Here is a 22,825-nt window from a genome sequence, read left to right on the forward strand (position 1 = left end):
CAGTCAGACTTCTTCGATGGACCACTAGATAGACCCAGTTTTTAAAAGGGGAACTGATGAACCCAGCCTAATTCCATCTTAAGATTGAGAGCAATCATGTCACAAGGTCATGAAAAGTTAATTTCTGTTTTACTATAAATTACTGAAATTTCTAAACTTGCTTGGAAGGATTGCCTGTGCCTTGAACTCACCTATGCCTGGCTTTCCCTGACCAGATAACAACCCTCTCTGAAAGCTTAGTGGTACCTCATAAATTCTGGTTTTCCCTGGCCAGATAACAACCCTCTCTGAAACCTTAGCGGTGCCTCATAAGTTCTGGTGTTGGGATCTAACTTGAAATGTTGAACCATTTAGATCATTAACTTGCTACCTGCCTTTGTACTATGCTTGTTAAAATCCTGTTATCTGTAAGTTCTCAAGACACACCCCTTTTGCAACTTTTTATGCTATAAAACCATGCTCCTAGAGAACTGGGATGCTGTCCTCTAATCCATGGATTTTGGGAGAGATAGTCCCAGCCAACTGGAATTACAAGCTTGCTTTAATTTGATTTAAAATTGGAGTCGGTGGTCTTTTCTTTGCATTGTGGTTTAACAGAACTCCAAACTGCTTGCTCCACACTGCCCCCTTCCAGCTTGAAGAAGCCAGAGCGGTCATCATCCCATTTCCTTATAGAGTAAGGAGTTCCTAATTTAGAGGGGAGGATGAAGCCAGATTTAAAGATAGATAATTAGTGTAGATAGGTAAATTGGGTCTGATATCGAGCCTAATAAAGAAAATGGAGTCCATAAAGAATATAGAGTCCAATCTGAGCCTGGGAAATCAGAACTACACCTGGGAGATTGAAATGTTAATATACCCCAAGGTCCAGGCCCATCCTAAAGAACTGTTAATGAAGTAGCTACCAGCAAATGTGGAGGTAATCAAATCACCCTAGGCCCTTCCTGCCCAGATCTCTCCTCCCCCTCCCCATCGGTCCACCTGTTTTCTACCTTTTGGCCTTCCCACCTGCAACCCATCTCTTCACAAAGTCACATCACATGCAGGATAGAAGGAAATAAGCAAGATAAAGGACAGAAATGTAGGGAGGACAAAAGAAGACCTTAGATATAAAAGGGATAACACCTCCCCATCCCAGGAATTTTTGCCTTTCAGATCCCCTTCTTCCTTGGGATGGGGGGGTCTTCTCTGCTATCCTTTAATAAAGCCTTTATTTTCCACTCTACACTTGCCTCAGAGTGCTAACCAGCTGTTTCACAACCAGTCCTCACCTTCCTGATGAGACTCAATTATGTTTTTTGTAAAAACAGTTTAGGCAGAATGAGCCCTCTCAACAGGGAGTGGTAGTAATCCTTCCAAACAGGTTCCAGATGCCCCCCAACTCTGCAAGCTTACCTTTGCAGAAGAGCAGTCTCAGGCCTGTGGTGTTGGCTCTTTTCTGCACAGGGCCCTCTAAGGAAAAGAAGACAAAATTATATACTAAAATTAAGTGAATAGAGAAGCTAAGTCCCAACATGTGAGAAAAATTTTTGATGTTGATAAATACCACAAATATCACTAGATACAAAAAAACAACATGTTAGTTAACTGTCTGACAGAGTCACCCCTGACACGTTTCCCTGGATATTTTGGGTACATGTTTGAAGGCCTGGGATTGAACTCAGGGGCACTCAACTACTGAGCCACATCCCTAGCCCTATTTTGTATTTCATTTAGAGACAGGATCTCAGTGAGTTGATTAGTGCCTCGCTTTTGCTGAGGCTTCTGAATGAAGCGCTCATGCTTTAAGCCTTATTAAAAAAAGAAATAAAGAAAAATGCTTTTTTCTTTCCTCTCCCCCTCACTCTCCCTAACAAGATAGGGAGACAGTGTTGCCTTTTCTTTCCCTGGTTAATTACCCTTGAACACACCCAGTACAGGAAGGACATGCCTGCTAAGGACGGGAAGCGAATACCTTTCAAATTAACAAGTGAATCCTAAGACAACATCCGGCCCCCCTAGGCTCCTTACAAGAACTGGCCCTGGAATCAAGGGTTCCTGTAAAAGCCCCTGTCCCTCTTGATTGAGAAAGTCACAGCCTTTGGGACAGGAGTCTCCTATGCTTCTCCTTTGCTAATAAAGCAATAAAACTTCTTTTTTCCTTTTTCCTTCAAACCCTGTCCTCATTATTAAATTGGCATTAATTGGCATTGGGGATAGGGATCAAGCTTTAGGCTACCCTGCTCCATCCTTCTTGATCAGGCCTGGCACTCTGAGCAACTGCACTTCTATGCTGAGGATGTCAGGTGAACTTTTTGAGAGCTGACTACTGGAAAGTTAGGAGACATTGAGTGTGCTTTGGGTCAAGCCAAAGGAGCTATTCCTTTAAGTAAAGGGAAGGACTGAAGAATTCTCAGCAGCTGCTGGAGCCCGGAGCCCTTGTTTTGGGGGAACTCACACCTTCCTTCCAGTACCCTCAGGATTGCTCCATCTGGGTCTACTTTAAGAAAAAGAAAACTGGACTGGGGATGTGGCTCAAGCGGTAGTGCGCTCGCCTGGCATGCGTGCAGCCCAGGTTCGATCCTCAGCACCACATACCAACAAAGATGTTGTGTCCACAGAGAACTAAGAAATAAATACTAAAATTCTCTCTCTCTCTCTCTCTTAAAAAAAAGAAAAGAAAAGAAAACTGAATGCAGTAAAGTCATGACACTTTGGCCATCTGGTAAGCTCCCCTATGTGTACACTGAAATCTTCGATGCTACACTTCTGGTTCCCCTTGTGGGAACATCTGTGGCACCACTGGTATAGGAGTCACAGTTAAGTGGGAGTTGGGAACTTGAAGATTTTTCCCCTACCTGGTCTGCCTGTTTTAAAGGTTCCAGTTTGTCAGCCATGATTTGGGGATCCTCTCTGTCTGTCATTATGTTTTTTGTTTGTATCTGTTTCTGGCCCTTTAAGACACAGGCAATAATGTGTTGATCCTACAGATTGTTTCTTGGGAAAAATCTTGGCTAAATGGCTAAGAAAAATATGATGTTTTACTGTAACAATCTGGTCTTTGAATGTTTTTATTTATTTATTTATTTTTTTGAGTTCTTGTACCTTCTTGCAGCTGGGAATTGGTTTGTCAGATACATGCAATTACATAATAAGGAGTCTTAACAGAAAAAAAAAAACCTAAGTTGGAAGCAAAAGTGCTGCCAGTAATGTGTGAACATAGCAGGACATGAGAGGAGAATTGAAAAAAAAAAGGTTTTTTTTCCCTTTCAACCCAGGGCCACCAGTCTGAGCACTGCTTCTCAGCTTGGCCTCAGACAAACGCAAATCATCCTTCTGTGGGTCAGAGACACCAGTCCTGGGATGAATGGGGAAAAAGCTCAAGAAAGCTGCCCAGTCTCTAAAGAAATGGGCCAAAAGGACCTGGCCTCTCGTCTGCTTTTCAGCCATTCTCTCCCCATGGGAATAAAACTGGAGTTTGAGAACAGGGCTCAGTTTGCCTCTCCTGCAGACAAATGAAATATATGTGGGCTGTCGGTCTCACTGATTTTCAAAGAATGAAATCCAGAGAATAAAAATAACAGATGATAAAAATTTTTAAAAATTAAAATTACTTTTGAGTTAGAGGGGAAAAAAATGAAACTCCCCATCCTGGGCAGGGAAACTGGAGAAGGCTTTTCCACTTGAGGACGCTAGCCTGGGACTCAAGGCTTCCCGGTGAAGGCACTGCCCAGAGTTCATGATGCACAGACGCTGAGAGCACTGGGACTGACTGCTGGAATCCATGCTGTGGGGACATTGGGAAGGCAGGGAGCTGTTGCTTGGCCCGTGACTTTCTATTTGCCTATGTGCTTTTAATCATTGAGTCTAATTTTTTTTTTATAACTGCCATTTGCGTCCACCCCCAATTTTATTTTCCCGCCACTCTGGGGACAAAGGAGTGGACTAGGATGCTTAATCTCACTGGGTAACCTTTACATTCGGAAAACCTTCTCTGGGACCCGTTACACGCATTTTCTGAGCATTAACTAGCCTATCTTAATGGGGAGTAAAAAATAAAAATCGCCAGTCACAAAGAATTGGGCAATAGATTTCAGTACTATTAAATAAAATGATAACCTAGGGACAAAATAGTCTCCCCTTTTTAAGATCTGACAGGATGTCTTATTTGGCCAGAGAACACTTCTGGGTGCAGTCCTACCTGTTGCCCAAAAATCTAAAATACCAGGGCCTCCCTGAGTCTCCATGAATTCTGAAAGGAAAGTGACCATAACACTCAAAGTGACCAAGAGATCTTTATTGCAGCAGTGCAACAGAGGAGAAAAGAGAGAAAAATAAGGGGGTGGTGCGCAGGGGAAGGCTTTTTCTTATAGCCCTTCTACTGTGCTGCCTAAATCTAACAGGGCTCTGGATCTGCAAGCTGCCTTGTTGGCACAAGGGGGTTGAGTGTTCAGCCTTGAGGGGGGGGGAAGAAGTGTTCAGCCTTGAGCGGGGGCTGGGGCATTTGGGCTTGAAGCAAACAGGTGATAAAGAACCAGACAGAGGGTTTGAGTGGCCAGGTCAACCTGCAGCCAACTTTGTTCACCCTGCTCTGCAGATAACTTATTCAGCCTGTCCTGCACCTAACAAGTTCAAGCACTAAAACCAGAATGAGACAGGCAGTCAGTGTAGACAGGTAAATTGAGTCAGGACGGATCAAGGAGGCCAACTTTGAGTGAGTCTGGGAAGTTGGAGACTGTCCCCTGAGGGATCTTATCTAGAACCTGCCCCTGCTCCAACCTGTTGCCAAGGTACCCGGTCCCAGGAACTGCCCCTCTCTACAGGGAGCCACGAGGTGGTCAACGTGTCCTGAGCAACTCCAAGCTGCCCTTCCCCCTTCAGCCCACCTGTGTCCCACCTTTGGCTCTCCCACCGAGCGCTCTGGGTCTGCTCAGGTGCGCAGGAAGAAGATAGGGGAAGAGGGCAGGAGAACAAAGGAAGCCTAGGACATATAAAAAGGGCACAACACCTCGCTTCTGGGGATACCAGGATGCCAGCTATGGCCCTTCTCCCTCCCAGGAGAAGTCGGTTTCCCCTTTTTAAATAAACCCTGAAAAACCAGCCTCTACCTCAGAGCAAAGCCTGTCCAAGGAAGGGACATGACCTTTGTCCTTGGAAAGACACACAGAGCACTCCTAGGCACATTCCCACCCTGATGAGTTGTTTATCTACAAATAACAGGAGAGGTCTGCTGAGCCAGGTGTCCCTGACTCAGTCAGGCTAGGTGGGGACCCATAGCAGCCCCCTAGCAGCCACCAATCAGCATGAGACAGGGAAATACCTGGGGTGCCAGATGACCCCCAGTAGTTTATGGTGGTTGATAACGTGTTGGGAAACCATGTAGTTCAGCACCTACACTCTCTTGGCTTAAACCAATCAGTTCAAACGAATCCCCCTCTTGTACTGACCAATCACCCCTCCCCAACTTGTTCCCGCCAGTGAATGTGCTAATCATGTTTTAGAGTTGTTATTTGATTTTCCTGCGGTGTGTGATGATTTGCTAAGAGACGCTATGATGTATGTGAGGTCCCTGCCTTCTCCAAAGAGTGTATAAAACTGCTGCAAACCCTGGGCTCGGGGCCTCTCAGCGTCACCAGTTGCTGTGTGTGCGTGCGGAGGATGGAGCTAGCTCGCAATAAACACCTCTTTGCTGCTTACATCGGTCTTGGGGCTCTGGTGGTCTTTGGGGGTCCTGAATTCGAGCATAACAATCCTGCTTTATGTGCTCGCCTCGCGTGCTTCTCTAGTGTTCTACTTCAACATGAGGGGAGCAGGACGCGTCATCAGTGACCGGCAGTATTGTCACCTTGGCCCTGCTGATTTCTGCTGAGAAAGGTCCCTAACAATCTTTTAATGGTCAATGTGACCTTCATTGGACATCGTGCCCTAGATACAAACGTGTATAAAGAGAGAATCTGAGTACAATTGACAGTGGAATTCACTTAAAGTTGATGGCATTATGATCATGATAAGGGAGACTGGTCAAACAACAGTAACCTGTGTTCCAACCCCTTGAGAGCAAACTGGAAGGAAAAAAGATTTAAGACACAGTTTTGTTTTTTTTTTTAAATATGACAGACTGGGGGCTGGGGATGTGGCTCAAGCGGTAGCGCGCTCGCCTGGCATGCGTGCGGCCCGGGTTCGATCCTCAGCACCACATACAAACAAAGATGTTGTCTCCGCCAAGAACTGAAAAATAAATGTTAAAAAATTCAAAAAAAATATGACAGACTGATTTCTCTCCTGATGATTTTTTTAAAAAATATTTACTTTTTATCTTTAGGTGGACACAATACCTTTATTTTACATTTATGTGGTGATGAGGATCGAACCCAGTGCCTGGTGCATGCTAGACAAGTGCTCTACCTCTGAGCCACAACCCCAGCCCTCCTGGGTAAAATTAAATGTATAGATGACATGCTCACCCCAAAAGTAACAACTTCATCTACAAATGCCTTCCAGGAAAAGAAAGCCAAACCTGCCCTGCTGGAGGTCTCCTAGAATAGAAGGAAGCCTTTCAGGCCAGAGGGACCCTGAGAAAGTGGGGAGGGGTCCCGGGGATTGAACTCAGGCACTCGACCACTGAGCCACATCCCCAGCCTTTTTTTTTTTTTTTTTTTGCTGAGGCTGGCTTTGAACTTGCGTACCTCCTGTCTTAGCCTCTGTGCCATTGTGCCTGGCAATGATCAATGTTATCTTAACCAAGATTTTATTTTAAGAGGAAATAACTTGTCCCCAGAGGGGAGCAAATAACCCCTTAAGAGAGAAAGAGGGGGCTGAGGTTGTGGCTTAGAGGTAGAGTACTCGCCTAGCACGTGCAAGACCCTGGGTTCAATCTTCAGCACCATATAAAAAAAATGAATAAATAAAATAAAGTTATTGTGTCAACTACAACTAAAAAAAAGTGTTTTGTAAAGAGAGAGAGAGAGAGAGAGAGAGAGAGAGAGAGAGAGAGAGAGAGACATTAATAGGGATTCTGGGGATTCATTCTCTTCTGGACAGTTGTTTAAAATGTGAATTGAGTGGACTTTCCCAGTTAACCTATTCTGCCTATCCTGCCGGTTAAAAAACCTCACACCAATGAGTACCAATTTGTGCAAGGCTTGAGCTATAAAATATTAAAGTGTGATGTCCATATTACACAAAATATTACCAAAAATCCATTTAGGATTTTTTTCTTTGTTAGAGAAACAGATAATTTACAGTTTTGACCAGGCTTAATTTTTCATGAATAACCTGAATATATATTACTAGAGATATGTAAACATCTGAAACTAAATATGTTTGTCTGGGCCTTATCTAAATGTTCTGTAAAAGTTTATAAAACAAAAGTTCACATAGGTTTAACTAATCAGTGCTGTCTTTCACATATTGCATCTGGCATAAATGGCCACACTGCCATTTGAGAAGCTGGTTTACATCTCTCTGCTTTAACTAAGTCTAGTTCTGATCATTAAAGCTGTTCCCTAAATGTATAAGAGATTTAAGGCTATTCTTTGATTTTTTTTTCCCTAAACTCTGTAAACCTGTAATTATGTGAATTCTGAATTTTATTGAGAAAAACTAAACCTAGTTAATCTAAGGACATCTGTGTAATGTTGATGATAACTATTAATTCTTTGTATATTAATTATACTCATGTTCTTCTAGTATACAAGTTTTAAAATATAAAGCTTGGAAAAGCACTTTGCCAAGCTAGTATCTCCAAACTAAAATTGTCTGAAATGGTAATTTTAAACTTGAAGAAATAACAAATTTAATTGGAGATTTATTTATGTCATTTAATGTTCTGTAGCAAGACCTGTTATCAATAAGATGTATGTAAATTTTATGTTACTTTTTACACTGGGATAGAAATTTAAATGTATTTTTAAAAGATAATGAGAGGTTGGGCACAGTGGCACACACCTATAATTCCAGCGACTTGGGAGGCTGAGGCAGGAGAATCACGAGTTCAAAGCCAGCCTCAGAAACTGTGAGGTGCTAAGCAACTCAGTGAGACCCTGCCTCTAAATAAAATACAAAGTAGGGCTGGGGATGGGGCTCAGTGGCCGAGTGCCCCTGAGTTCAATTCCCTGTTTAAAGTGGCTATTGTAAAATATGGAGACATTTTACCACTCCCCCCCACACACACACACAAGGGTTAAAGGCTCTCCAAGCGTTTCTTTAATTTTGTATTTCAGAATTAAAGATGTATTGTGCTATTTGGAAGAGCCCTACCTTACCTAAGATAAAGCTCTGCTCCCCACCTTACTCCATGTCAGAATGGCTCCAAAACAGGCCAGACTTCAGCTCATTTAAAGTTCTGTTCAAAAGACTGATTTTTGTTGTAAAGATTACTGTGATCTCAAACATGGGATATAATGAATAACTAAGTAAAGGTTCAAGATTTTTTTTTTTTTAAAGAGAGAGTGAGAGAGGAGAGAGAGAGAGAGAGAAAGAGAGAGAGAGAATTTTTTTTTTTAATATTTATTTTTTAGTTCTCGGCAGACACAACATCTTTGTTGGTATGTGGTGCTGAGGATCGAACCTGGGCCGCACGCATGCCAGGCCAGCGCGCTACCGCTTGAGCCACATCCCCAGCCCAAGGTTCAAGATTATAAAAATCATTTTTCTTGGTTCATAGCTATTATACAAACTGAATATGTTTTTGCTGTTAATTTCATTTTATATGTTCCTTGTAAACTTTATAACTGTTGCCTGTTAATGTTTTGCAGAGGTACTAATTCATCTTCTTCTTGTTTTTTTGTTTTGTTTTGTTTTTTGTGGTGCTGGGGATTGAACCTAGGGCTTTGTGGATGTAAGGCAAGCACTCTACCAACTGAGCTATATCCCCAGCCCTTGAGATACTACTTTTAAAAGAAAAAAAAAATCAACTCAGGTTAATTTGAGAGAATAAGCCATTACCTACAGGACAAATGTATATAATGTTGACTTCCAGCACTAATATTAACACAATTAAATGAAAGGGGTAATGTGAAATTGTAGGTAGTGAAGTGATAACCTGTTACTCCTTCTTTAAGGCTGGTGAAACTGACTTGCTGGGTGTTTTTTTGTTTGTTTGTTTGTTTTTGTGGTGCTGGGGATTGAACCCAGGGCCTTGGCCTTGTGCATGCGAAGTAAGAGTTCTATCAACAGAGCTATATCCCCAGCCTCACTTGCTGGGTATTTAAACCAAAACTTGGAGACCACAGTCAAGGAAATACAAGAGCCAAGGATAAAGCATCCACTATTTAGCCTTTGCCCTCTAAGGTCAGTCAGCACCCGGAAAGGGCTCCAGACTGAGCTGCTGAGTCACCTGGTCTGCCTATCAGGGAGACTGAGGGGACCCTAGAGAACAGAAAGCCAACCAGTGGGCTGTATTCTGCAAAGAGGAGGGTCACTGGAAAATGAATGGCTAAAGCTTCCAAGAGAAGCCACATGTGTGGTCATCAAGACCCTGACCCGTCTCTTCCTGGCCTATGTCACCACTGATAGAGGAAACCTAAAGGATTCCAGATGAGGCTTCACACCTGTCCCCCAGAGTGACATTTCCCTAAGGGTGATCTTTGAGGAATCTCAGCTGACTTTTGAGATTAGATAAGAATCAGGAAGTTTTAACTAACTTGATCTTAAACACTTGGCAGGAGAGTACAGCCTGAGCACAGTCCTACACAGACGTTTAAAAGGAAAAACAGTGTTGTTGTTGTTGTTTTTTAATGTAACTTAAAAGATACACTTGTGTCAGCCCTAACAAAAGTAAGTAAAGCTGGAGGCTGTAAAGGAAGGGTCTTTAATGAGATTGCCTAATATTTAACCATCACAAAGGACTTCAGAGACACAGGCTTGCCCTGCATTCCAGACACTGGCTGAAATACTAATTGTTTTCATATTATTTATTTACCATAAAAGTAATGCTTTGCTGTCTTGTTATTGTTGTTCTAGCACAAACCTTGCCCTATGTATACCTTGGATGTCTTGTCTGTATCATCACCTATCTGGAACACAAACAGTGGAACTTGGAATATCATTTTATAGCATTCATTGAAAATAGCTTCCAAATTCCTGTTTATGCTAGCATTGTGAATTGTATTGATTGTAACAAACCTTATGATTCATGAAAAATTGTTGTGAACAACCTTAATTTAGATTTATAAGTTTACTGTAGGCTACTAGGTTTGAAATGACATTTAGATACTGTTGCAGATATTTCATGATAGATTCACTAGAAAATTGAAATATTTAAAATATAGGAACAACATGAAACAATGAAAAACAATACCATTTATCAGGAGATGCTTAATTCTATAACAAGGAATGTAAATCAAGCTCATGTCATTGTAACATATATACAACATTGTTGCTTTCTACAGAACAAGTATGTACATCAGAAATAAACTTGTTTCTAGATCCTTGGATTTCACGCAAAGCTTATGCTGAGAAGTGGGTATATCCATACATTCCCACATACTTGTGATAACTTTAAAAACCAAATAACCCATCTGTTCATATCTAATTTTCATGCCTGTAACTTAGAGTCTTTGGAGTGCATAGACCATGTAAAAGACACAGTGCTATTAGAACATAATAGATTCACAACTGCTGTCATTGCTTCACAAAAGCTTAATATTGAGCCATTTACCTACTCTTCTACTACAACCTGATCCAACCAATGAGATAGACTCAGCTCTTGTCCTTAGATACAAGGAACTAAAATGCAATACTTATAAATGTGTACTTTTATGCATAAAGCATATTTTCCAGAAGTACTGCAGGTCATAATACCTAAACATGCAAAAATATTGATCTTAATAGCAGGACCAAACCAATATTGGCACATTCAGGCCAATATCCACATTTTACATTAATATTGAATAAATAATAAAGATATTGAAACAAACTAAGAAAAATAAAATCAGAATCCAATCATTTAATGATTATTTTCATTACTGCATGATATATGCACATGCAAACTGTCAGGTCAGTGGCGGTGACTTAGGACAAAGCAGCCCATGCGGGAAAGAAACATCAATCAGGCGCCAATGGAAATGCCTGTCAATCAGTGGGATCTCCTGGCTACCGCCTGTCTTCTGGCCAATCCTGGGGTTCAGCCAGCTCCCCCTACCAACTCCAGCGGGACAAGGGACTCTAAAAACACCTTTTCCTGTCCCAAGCCCTTCCCTTCCTGCCTAAGCCACATAAAATTCCAGTCCAGTCGAGCCCCAACGCTGTTTCTCCTCAGACCCTTCTTCTGTCCCCTCTGTCAGTCTCCCGAGTTCCACTCGGGAGCGAGTCTCAAATAAAGCCTCCTTCAGTGGCCTTTTTTTTTTTCTGTAAATATTTATTTTTTAGTTGTAGTTGGAAACAACACCTTTATTTTACTTATTCATTTTTATGTGATGCTGAAGATCGAACCCAGGGTCCTGCACAAGCGCTCTAGCGCTGAGCCACGACCCCAGCCACTTCAGTGGCCTTTTTAAATCTGCCTCCTTTGGTTGCCGCTCGCCTTGCCTGATCTCACACAAAACTGAGGAAATACACTGACCCAGACCTTAGTAAACCTCATGAGGATTTTGATCTGTTACAATGGATAGAACCAGGATGGATTCCAGACTAGGCACTGTTTTTCAGGATGGATGTTTGTATTATTATGAAAACAAAATGCCAAAAACAAGTATTGTAACACCAATGTATGTCAATCCTGAGGGACCACCTACGTTCGTTTTCTTCAGCCAATACTTAGATTCAATGTGTCTCAGAGCATTTGATAACCTTGTGGTGACTATTGTAATCAACTGGGCAAAGCAAAGGAAGTAGTCCATTGGGAGCTATCTATAAGAGGAACATAAATGTTCTAACCCAATTGTGCCACCTAGTTATGATTACATTGTGATTACAATTCTAGACCACATCAGTCTAAAACAGATGTAATTAGACTGTGGTCACCGTTGGTGCTTATGAGATGATTCAACAATCCACGGTGAGGAGTGCCGATGTCATAACAAGGTTTAGAGGGAGGCACATCTCACACAAGAGCGTGAACACCCAATCATCACGCTTATGAACCGAAGGATCGAGGAGTGACTTTTGGACATGTGTGGAGTCCAGTCTTTGGCCAGCAGAATAGGTGATGCCTCTATATTAATTCATAGCACCCACTTTGGGCATCCCCCAAGCACAGGCACTGTGAATCAAGGGGGTGGACTGTAAGGATGGCCTTAGGCCTGAGCTTAAACAACTGCATTTTAAAATAAAATTGTAGTCCTCACCAGGCAAGCCACGAATCCCTCCAATATGTCAATCAGGCATAGCCTGATGAAGCAAGTCACTTTCCACAACCCTGGTAAGAGTTAGGGTAAAGTCACACGTCATTTGTCTTAGCCCTGGTAAGAGTCAGAGGTGTGATATCAGGGTGGAAATCACCAGACCATACGTCCGGACTCTAGGAGGCAAGAAGTCACTAAGAGGGGCTGGGGTTGCGACTCAGAGGAAGAGCGCTTGCCTCGTATGCGTGAGGCACTGGGTTCGATCCTCAGCACCACATAAAAATAAAATAAAGATATTGTGTCCACCTATAACTAAAAAATAAATAAAAAAAAAAAAAAAAAAAAAAAAAAAGAAGTCACTAAGAAACCTGGTAACAGCTGATAGAGACCCAAAGGGTGAACAGAAGCTCCTCAAATTTAGTGTAAATAATAGAGCAAAAGGACAGACATTCAGCCAGCTGACACTGGTGCATACAGCCTGAGAGCCTGATGAGGACCTGGATCTGGCATCCCTGCTCTTCTCATCTGCCTGATCTTTTGCGTGGTCCTCACCACTCTCAAAACTCTACAGCAGCTTCTTGACTCTGGTGAGAAAAAGACGTCTCTTGTCTCTTTACCACCTGATCCGTCTCCTCAGCCAGCCGTCAACTCCACTATAATCTGAGTGAGTGTGCATCTGCTGGACTTAAGATCTAAAGACTTAAGACTTTAAATCTAGCACTTACGCTTAGCATACAGGGGGAATGTCTGCAATAGGCCTGTCATGATTAAATGTGTTTGCAGTGCTTAGAATTTAACATAGAATTGCTTGCTTTAGTGGATTATGTCTATTGCAGTGCCCAGCCTTCTTAAGGATTTTCATTCCTTGACTAAGAACCTATAGAGTCAATAAAATATTGAAAAGGGCAGAAATGCATGGACATTCTTGAACCCTCCCCTCCACTCAGATGTTGCACTCTTGCCCATCGCGACACTGTTTCCATTGAACACAAAACTGTGTCCCACTATGTCCCATGTGGCAGGGGTGGGAGTGACTGAGAGCCCAGCTGTGGGATGAGGAAGTCACAACTGATTGCGGTTAAAGTATTTTCCTTTTGTAAATGTTACTAAATGATGCGGGGGGTGGTGGTGGTGGCATTCACCTGTAGTCCCAGCTACTTGGGGGAGTAAGGCAGGAGGGTCACTTAAGCCCATAAGTTTAAGACCAGGCTGGATAACGAAAAACCTATATCAAAAAAAAAATTTTTTTAAACTAAACTTAGGACCCTGCAAACACTTTGCTAAGGCCCCAACCTGGAAGGAATTAGTCCTTGTGACTTCACAGTGAACCTGACCCTGGAGCTCCAATTCCCTAGGCAGCACAGACACATCCTGGCAGACAGTGTCTCACCTGGAAGGGATCCCATGCAGGACCTTGAACTCCTAGTGCCGTTCCATGGGGCTGCTGGGGGATTTGGGAAGACCAGGGCGTCCTGGAACCGCAGGGCCACTGCCCACAGCATAGGCTGTGAGGCAAGTCTTTGGTGTGCAGCACTGTCCCTTGGAGGTCAGGTACTCAGGGATCTTGGAATGGAAGTGCTGGCAGAAGAACTTTAGGTAGGAAGGCAAAATCATGTCCAGGGTAGGTGGTAGTGAAGTCAGAATTTAAAAAGCAGGTGGTCAGTGTAGATAGAAAACTCTAGCCAGATTTAAGAAAACTGAACAAACCGGTTTGGGTCCAAAGGTTTGAAACTGTGCCTATGGGAAATTGAAATGTTAATGTTCCCAAAGTCTGGTGCCCATCTGAAGCTTTGTTAATGAAGCAACTCCTGAGCGCATGGGGCCTGCTAATTAATTCACCCTGGGCTCCCTTGCTGCCTGGATCCCTCCTCCCTGGCCCCTCCAGCCCGCTTGTTCCCACCTTTTGGCCATCTCACCGAGCATTTCCTGGGCCTAGTCACAAAGGCTGGGAGGAGAGATGAGGGGAAGAGAGTGGGAGAACAAGGAAGGCTAGGACCTAAAAAGGCAACACCCTCACTCTTGGGACACCAGGAGACCACTATGGCTCCCTTCTCTCTCCCGGGAGAAGTCTACGTGACCCCTTTTTTATGTGCCTGCTTCGGCGTGCTTCCCTAATACTGTGCTTGAACACAGGAAGAAGCAGAACTCGGCACTGCTAACCGGGGTATCAGTAGTGTGGGAAAGAGAAATCACGCCCCTGTCTAGGCACACAGGGTCTGGGGTTGTTGCCTCTGATGCTCCAGGCTGGGCAGCGGCCATGCGACTCTCAGGAGAGGGTGAGAGAACTGGGGTGATCCTTGGTCCTTGGGTAAAATACCTACAGAAACAGAGGTACAGCAAAACAGGAATGGTGAAGAGAGCAGGTTTATGAAGGGGAGGGAGAAGCAAGAGAAAGTAAGATGCACCCTGGTGGGGACAGGCCTGCAAGGGATGAGACACCCCGACACAAAGCCTTGGACTCTTGTGAGGTGGGACTGGGGAGTTGACCGGGGCCCAAGACCTGGGGGGCGGGCAGGCAGCCATGGCTCTGCTGCGTGGTGCTTGTGCTGCCCCTGCACCTGTGCACTGAGTCATGTTGCCCTTCTGGCTCAACAGCACCAGTGGAGGGGCATCTCAAGGTTAGTGACCCTCAGGGCAGTAGGTAGGCACCCTCAGGGCAGTTGGTGGGTGATCTTGAGAGCGTGATGTGTGCAACTCCATTATGGAGAAGGGAGGTGGGCCCCTTTGTGGGGTGTACCTCACTATCTTACCTCTTAATAGTCTTCCACGGGGGGGGTCTTCCATAGCCCACCCTCACAAGGTGAGGGGGAGTTGATGTCCTGTGGTGTCACATGCTGGGTAGCGAGTGCCCGTCAGGGCCCCATCACAGCCACGCCCTTCTCACCTGCTTCTGCTTCCACTTATCTCTAGCCAGCTACCTTTGCTAACTAGATCCACTACTATAGTTTGGATCTGGAATGTCGCCTAAAGTCCCCTCTGTGGAAGGTGGTCTCAACCCGGTGCTGTCAGGAGGCGGTAGAACTTCGGGAGGTGGGGCCTGGTAGGAGGAATTTGGCTCTCTGGGGGTGCGCCCTTGAAGGAGGAAATTGGGACTCCAGCCCTTTCCTGTCTCTGCCTTTTACTTCCTGGCTGCCCTGTGCCTTTACCCCATGAGCCCACCATGATGGGCCGAGGCTCCAAAAGGTGAGCCAAAATATCCAAAAGGTGAGCCAAAATAATCCTCTCCTCCTTACCAGCTGATCATTTCAGTGGTGGAAAGGTGTTCGCCTACCCACGCAGAGCCACTGTCCCTGCCACCAATGCCGCTCTGTTCATGAACCTCTGCACAGACACAGCTGTGACATATTTGTCTGCTAATCCAAAATCTGGACCCTTTAGAGGGAGTTACTTTTGCCTACTTCTGTTTCTGTTCAAGAGTCACACTAGCTGGGCCTGGTGCTGCGCACCTGTCATCCCGGCGACCCAGGAGGCTGAGGCAGGAGGATCATGAGTTCAAAGCCAGCCTCAGCAAAAAACCAGGCACTCAGCAACTCAGCAAGACCTAAATAAAATACAAAAAAGGGCTGGGGATGAGGCTCAGTGGTTGAGTGCCCCTGAGTTCAATCCCTGGCACCAATAAATAAATAAATAAGAGTCACACTACCCTTCCTCTTTGCACATGTCATCATTTTGTGTTTTTGTTGTTGTTGTTGAAAACTGGTTATTTTGGATAATATCTTTTGGCAACTCCACATAATAATTAGGCAGTCCCCCTTGGGCATGTTGTGTTTTATTAATTTAGCGGCCTGCCTGGCCCAACTCTGTGAAGTCCATCTCCCGCCATGCGCAGCTTCTGACAGCTCTGCTTGGTTTCCCCATAGCTATTATTATTATCATTATTATTTTCGGTACCAGAGATTGAACTCAGGGGCACTGGACCACTAGCCACATCCCCAGCCCTTTTTGTAGTTTACTTAGAGACAGGGTCTCATTGAGTTGCTTAGTACCTCACAGTTGCTGAGGCTGCTTTGAACTTGTGATGCTCCTGAATATGAATGGGGGAAGCTTTGTGGAGTCTGACTGCTCATGAGAGAGCCATGCCACAGGGGCAGAGATGGAGGGAGAGGGCCACAAGCCAAGGACAGCTGGCACCATGCAGAAATGGAAGAGGCAGGGAAGGTAACATGGACCACTTCACCTTCTGCATGTAGCTCTGAGGCTGATTTTTAAAGGAGACATGTTTTTCTTTTCCTCATCTTCCTTTCCCTCTCCTTAACCTGGGGGCCAGAAACAAGATTACCTTAAGTTATCTGTCCTCCACAGGAAGGAGATGTCCTGGAAGAAACAGAAAGTGACAATCTCCCAAATTAACAGGTGGATGTCAACACAGCACCAGGGTGCACTGTGACCCCGTCAGGGCACACCTGGATGTAGCCTTTGAAGAGCGTCTTCAAAAGCCCTGTTTTCCCTGCTCGGCAGAACCACAGCCTCTGGGCAGGAGCCCCCTGAGTTTCCCCTTTGCCAGCCAAGAAATAAACTTCTTTTTCCTTTTCCTCAAAACTGTGTCCTTGTTATTAAATTGGCGTGAATGGGGGGCTGGTGTTGTGGCTCAGTGGTGGAGTGCCCATCTAGCATGTGTGGGGCCCTGGGTTCCATCCTCAGCACCACATAAATGGAAAATAAAGACATTGTGTCCACCTAAAGCTAAAAGATAAATATTAAAAAAATAAAAAAGGGCCGGAGGCCCTGACTCAGCAGTAGAGCGCTTGCCTAGCACGTGCAAGACCCTGGGTTCGATCCTCAGCACCACATATAAATAAATAAATAAAGGTGTTGTGTCCGACTACAACTAAAAAAAATAAATATTAAATAAATAAATAAATGATGTAAATTGGCATGAATGGCACTGGGAACAAGGACCGTTCAGGAATGCCTTCTCACTGGAGCGCCCAGAAGAAACCATTCTGCAAAAAAGTCCTTTGTCTCCTAGACTCAGCTTTGACATCAGGATTCCAGAACTCTAGGAGAATAAATCTCTGACGTTTTAAGTTTTCTAGAGATTTCTAGAGCCGCGTGGGGAACATCACCTCAGGGATTTTCACTGTTGCCCCAGGAGGGTGCAGTCTGGTCTCACAGGGTCTCCCGGACACACAAGGGCGGGTGTGCTTTAACCATATCCTTGTGGCTTTGAAACTTACATGTTTCCCCCCCACTCTTTTTTCCCCTGGCCTTCTCCTCTCTGATCTTTTCCCTAAATTTCTCTCTGATCTTCTTTTTTTGAAATATTTTTTTAGTTCTTGACAAACCTTTATTTCTTTTTAATGCGGTGTTGAGAGTCGAACCCAGTGCCTCACACATGCTGCGCAAGTGCACTTCCAGGAGCCACAGCCTCCGCTCCCAGATCTTCTTTTCCCAGATCTTCCCCTTCCTGATCGCATTTTCTCTGAATCACCTCTATAAAGCCACCCCCGCTCCGTTCCTGCTGATGGGCAGGAGTCCCCTGAGTTTCTCCTTTGATAGCTTTATAAACTTTCTTTTTTCCTTTTTCTCAAAACCAAGTCCTTGTAATGGGTTGGCACCAGGGACCAGGGACCAGGACTGAGCTCTCAGCAACGAGTTCTCTGGCTGCCTGTTCCTGGTCCAGTGCCGCTCCTCTTGGGAGCTCCTGCTCCACACTGAGGTTCCCATTGTCTCTGGAAGTCCTCAGGCACTGCTTCTCCACACAGAGTTTCCAAAGGAATCCCGCGTCCCTGTCCCTCATCTCTTACCCTGGTGGCTTCTGGGGCACTGTGTGAGGGTCATTTCCTCCAGACTCCTCTTTGCTCCTGCTCCATCAGGAGCTGAGTGGGTGTGGGCCTGTTCTGCTCAGCCTGTCCCTCCCGAGTGCAGCAGCCTCTGTCTCACTGACAGCAGGGAAGAGAGAAGCCCCAGGTACCTGCTGGCCTGGAACCAAAGCTTCACGTATATTTTCGTTATTGTTTTGGCCCCAGGGCTTGAACCTAGGGGGCTTAACCCCTGAGCCACATCCCCAGTCCTTTTTTAAAAAAATTTTTAATATTTATTTTTTAGTTCTTGGTGGACACAACATCTTTGTTGGTATGTGGTGCTGAGGATCGAACCCGGGCCGCACGCATGCCAGGTGAGCGCTACCGCTTGAGCCACATCCCCAGCCCCCCCCAGTCCTTTTTTATTTTTTATTTTTGGAGGCAGGGTGTCACTAAGTTGCTTAGGGCCTTGCAAAGTTGCTGAGGCTGACTTTGAACTCATCATCTTCCTGCTTCAGTCTCCCCATGTTAGAAATAAGGAGGTACCACAAGAAATTAAACACGTGCTGGAAAGTGGGTGGGCAGGGCAACCTTTCCTTCTGCAGAAGGGCTGCTATGGGACCTGGCCAGCAAGCACACCTGGGCAGGCAGTCCCCAGTTTATATCTCCAACCAACCACCAGACCTCCTATTCCTTACTTGGAGCTGCTGGGATTACAGGCTGGGCCACTTCACGCATCAAGCAGACAAAAAGGAAACAATATGAGACAAATAATCATCACAATATAAGAAATGGCAAAAAAATCAAAGCAGCTCCACAGATTGCATAAAAAAAGAAAGTCCATTATCTGATCTGAAGGACAAATCGATTGTCACCCTTGTAGGTGATGAACCTGCCCTGAGAACTTTCTGTCCCCAGGCCCTAGTGTTCAGCTCTGGTGTGGCTCCTTGGTACCTGCTCCCTAGAGGTCCTAGATGGACTCCCTCCCTCAGAGCACCTGCCACTATGTCCATGTGACGGTGCCATGGCCTGCCACCCCTGCAACAAGCCCAGCCCTTTCTGTCTTTGTCTGTAGCCCCCTCCTCTGCTCCTCCAAATTTGCTCTTTGGCTCACCACTCTGTCAGATGCCAGGCAGCTCCTGCCGCACTAAACAGGGGACACCCTTGCCGCACAGCTCCAATGGCTGCCCTCCCTGACTGACACTGCCCAAGGCCAAGCCCAGCTGCCCAGTTCTTTGTCCTGCATGGACACTAGAAGTGTCTGGCCAGAGGCCAAGTGGGTGGGACAAGTAAGTGTGCACAGGTGGGCTAGGCTGGGACAAAGAAGCTTCCAGCTTCCAGAAGGGCACTTCCTGAAGGAACCCAGAGGCCTGGACCAGGTTGGGCATCCCTGGTCATCCAGGCCACAAGGCCAGAAGCCAGAGGTAGGCGGAGCCCCAGGGCAAGTGGATGCACGGCTGGGCCTTGGCCCTGAAGCTCCGGAATGTGGGGGCAGGGCTGCCCACTGACCTCACAATGGTGGGTCTGCTGTCCCCGGCCAGGCTGCTGGCCGCCGGCCACCTCCCACAACGTGCTGCTGGGCATGTCCCTCCTCAGCAGCTATGAGGGCCTGCGGCAGGAGATCCAGCGGTTGGCACAGGAGAACGAGGAGCTGCGGCGGCTTGTGCAGCTCATCCAGGAGAACCAAGAGCTGAAGTTGGTCCTCAGGAACAGGGGCAGTAGCCTGGGCTTCTGCAGCTCAGGGTTCCTGGCAGAGGTGGCTGCCAGTCCCCGGGTGCCCAGGCGCAGAACCATCAAGTTCAAAGATGCTGAGAGAGGTGAGCAGCTGGCAGACCCACAGACTTCACTCCTTCAGCTCCTGCTGGGACTGAAAAGTCCAGCAAAAGACCTGCCCTTTGGAATGTAACACCTGGGTGCAGGTGGCGGGTGGAGGGAAGTGGGCAAGGCCAGGGTGGGAGTGGAATTCCAGTTCTTTCAGGAAGCAAGGAGCAGGTGGCATCCCTGAGAAAGTGACATTGCAGCAGACCTGGAGTGAAGTGAGAGCCAGGCATCCAGCCAGTTCCCGGCCAAGGAACAGTCTGTACAAAGGTCTCGAGGTAGCAGCCAGCTGGCTGTGAGGCCAGTGTTCTGATGCAGAGGGCAGAGAAGACCAGGAGGACCTTGCAGGCCACAGGAAGCCTGAGGACAGACTGTCCCTGGCCCCGTGTTCTCTGGGCTCCCTAAGTTGACAAAGGGTGGGGGACAGCCCTACACCTGGAGAAAAGTGCAGGGCAGGGCTATGCAGATGGCAGGCTCTAGACTCCTATTTTGAAAGTTGAAGTCCAGGACTTCTGGCAATTCGAGAAAGAGGATGCAAGAACAACTTGGAAATTCAGCCCAACTCTGAAAGTAGGGGAGTTGTCCCTGGAATAGGGGGCGGTCCTGGGGCCTTGAGGGGAGGGTCTGGCCATTCAGAAGGGTGGACTCGAGTGGGCAGGGGGTGAATGCTGTCACGCCTGCCACCGTCTTTTGTCCCTGCTGTGGGATGTGGACATTACCAAAGGGAGTAGGTAACTACAGAGCAGAACCACCCAGCACACCAACACTCGGACAGAGATGAAAATGTGGTAAGGCAGGCAGCAAAATACCTCCCAGGGCCAGCAGATGTAGGAGGCTCCCAGGGGGACCAAGCACTGGGCCTTCAGGCCTTTATTGTTGTGCTGTGGAGTGGGGTCAGGTGAAGGCTGGGAGTGAGCAGAAGTGGGAGATGCACACCGTGAGTTGTGGTATCCCAGGAGGAGCAGAGCAGCTGGGGTGCTGCAGGGACAGAGCCCTTAGAGGACGAATTTGTGAGTGACAGGAGTCAGCCCCTGGGGTGAAAACAGAAGAGAGGGTGCAGCTGAGGTGACACTCATTAGAAAGTGAGAGTTCTTGCAGTGCAGAACCCAGGTAGGCTTGAGTGCAAACATCAGGTAGAGATAGGTGTGGGTGGGGTTTTATTCTCTTTTGATAGATCCTGGACTGAGTTAGGAGGCAGAGACGGTGTTGGGGGGGCGGTGGAAATGAGAAGGTAGACAGTCCCTAGGGGCTTTTGGGGGTGGGCAGAATGATTGTAATGGGAGGCCACCTCGAGGCTCAGGCTTCCGTGGGGGGTCCTGGACTGAAGTGGGACCACTGATTGCTTCCCACAGCTGTTCTGCATACGAAGGGGTGGGCTCCTACATCCTGATGGTGCTATGATGATCTAGACCCCAGGCTGGGTACAGTGGGCTAGGAGTTTGGCAGTAGCACCGTGGTGGGGGAGGGGATACCTGCCACTTGGTGGGCAGTCATCTGGATGAGGCCAGCAGCCTCCATGGGGATTGGGTCCTAGGCACCTGCTGCAGGGTCCAATCCCTGTCTTTTGGGGAGCTGGTGAGCACCTTGCTTGACCCAAGAAGGGCTGGGGGTAGCCACATTCAGTGAAAGGGGCCCAGGACGGACGAGATAGGTCACATGAGCAGCTCACAGTGTGTGGGGGGGTGAGGTTAGAGGGCATGAGGTGGAGTCAGATGTCACAGTATTGCTCTACGGCTGTCTTTCTTGTGGCGACCTAGACAAGAGAGTAGATTCAGTTCCTTCTAAACCATGTCTCTTTCTGTCCCAGGTCTTCCCTTTACCCCCTCACACAGATGAGGGCACGGGTCAATGAAGGGTCTATTGCAGCCTGGGGTGCAGCCCAGATCCTGGTGTGCCCATGCATACCCCGAGCACCTCTGTCCTGGCCTCTCAGGCCCAAGCAGGCTTTGGGGGCCAGCAGGGCTCACAGGGGTGCAGGGGCTGGGGTGTGCCTCCAGCTTGCCTGTCATCTGCTTGGCACACTGGGGAGGCCCATGGGTTCAGCTGACCTCTGGGGCCACCATCATAGGGCAGCACCATTCACCTCACTGACGGTTCTGCCTGCCTTGCATGGAGCTCCAGGCTCCTCCACTCCAGCTGTCATGCGCCCTCTGAGGGTGCTTTCTGGTGCTGGTCTGGAGTCTAGGCTCTGCCCTGCTTGCAGATGCCTGCTCCCACCCACCTCCAGCCAGGCCTACACAGTGGAGGCTGCTTTGAATCTGCCTCAACAAGTCTAGGAATGCAGGTGCAGTAGTACAGGCTCCCCACACCAGGCCCTGCGTTCTTGGGGCTTAGACCACACCAGAGTAATAGCAAAGAACCAACGTAGGAAACCAGTGCTGACCTCTTTCTGCCCTCGTCATCTGTGGTTTTCTCTGCCTGGGAGCCTCCTCCACTCTTCTACCATCCCTCCACGGGTTGTGCCAACTGCACCCTGGACATAGGTATCTTTTGCCCATGGGGGACCCACCTAGTCCTCACCATGAAAGCTACCTGGCCAAGGCGTGGGGGATGTCAGCTCAGGTTGAAAGCTGGGTGGGGACAGGGTCTCATCCCAGGAGGGAGTGTCTACTCCAGGTGTACTGGGGTCTCCTGGTCTCCTCTGCGCTGTGGGTCGTGGGGGGTGTGCACACGGGTGAGGGCGTTCCTGGCGGAGTCCCCTTTATCCCTCTCTCCTACTCACTCCCACTTTCACTAGCCCACTCCCAGGCCGCCTGCACTAGGACAGTCGGAGCAAATCCGGGTTATTGATTCTCTGGGGCAACCGGTTTCCCTTGCTCCGAGATACCTGGAAGTGGGTGCCGTGGGCGTCCACATGTCGCGAGCCCAAGGCCTGCGTGGGAGTCTGGCGATCAGCAGAGCACAGGTGACCTTGAATCGCAGCGCCGGGTCCGCCCCCGGCCGCAATTGGCCACTCCTCCCTGCAGTCCCAGGAGGCGCTGTGGACAGGACAGGCCTGAA

General features: G+C 47.1%; 2 long non-coding RNA genes and 1 other non-coding gene across 4 annotated transcripts; 1 reads left to right on the forward strand and 2 right to left on the reverse strand.

Annotated features, from left to right (window-relative positions):
- Positions 1-968: 968 nt before the first annotated feature.
- LOC120892857 (uncharacterized) lies at positions 969-22,804 on the reverse strand. Of its 2 annotated transcripts, XR_013423696.1 has the most exons (4): positions 22,653-22,789; positions 21,495-21,578; positions 13,654-20,856; positions 969-1,452 (listed from the first exon to the last, which is right to left on the reverse strand). It is a non-coding gene; the product is annotated as an uncharacterized LOC120892857 (long non-coding RNA). The 2 variants fall into 2 exon arrangements; XR_013423695.1 differs by lacking the exons at positions 969-1,452; positions 13,654-20,856 and having other exon boundaries at positions 20,966-21,578; positions 22,653-22,804.
- On the reverse strand, positions 11,970-12,071 carry LOC120883840 (small nucleolar RNA U13). The gene has a single exon (XR_005726028.1). It is a non-coding gene; the product is annotated as a small nucleolar RNA U13 (small nucleolar RNA).
- LOC120892856 (uncharacterized) lies at positions 12,605-16,802 on the forward strand. Its single transcript, XR_005737632.2, has 2 exons — positions 12,605-12,850; positions 16,566-16,802. It is a non-coding gene; the product is annotated as an uncharacterized LOC120892856 (long non-coding RNA).
- Positions 22,805-22,825: the final 21 nt, after the last annotated feature.

The sequence above is a fragment of the Ictidomys tridecemlineatus genome, chromosome 7 (genome assembly GCF_052094955.1).
Source record: "Ictidomys tridecemlineatus isolate mIctTri1 chromosome 7, mIctTri1.hap1, whole genome shotgun sequence".
Classification (NCBI taxonomy): Eukaryota; Metazoa; Chordata; class Mammalia; order Rodentia; family Sciuridae; genus Ictidomys; species Ictidomys tridecemlineatus.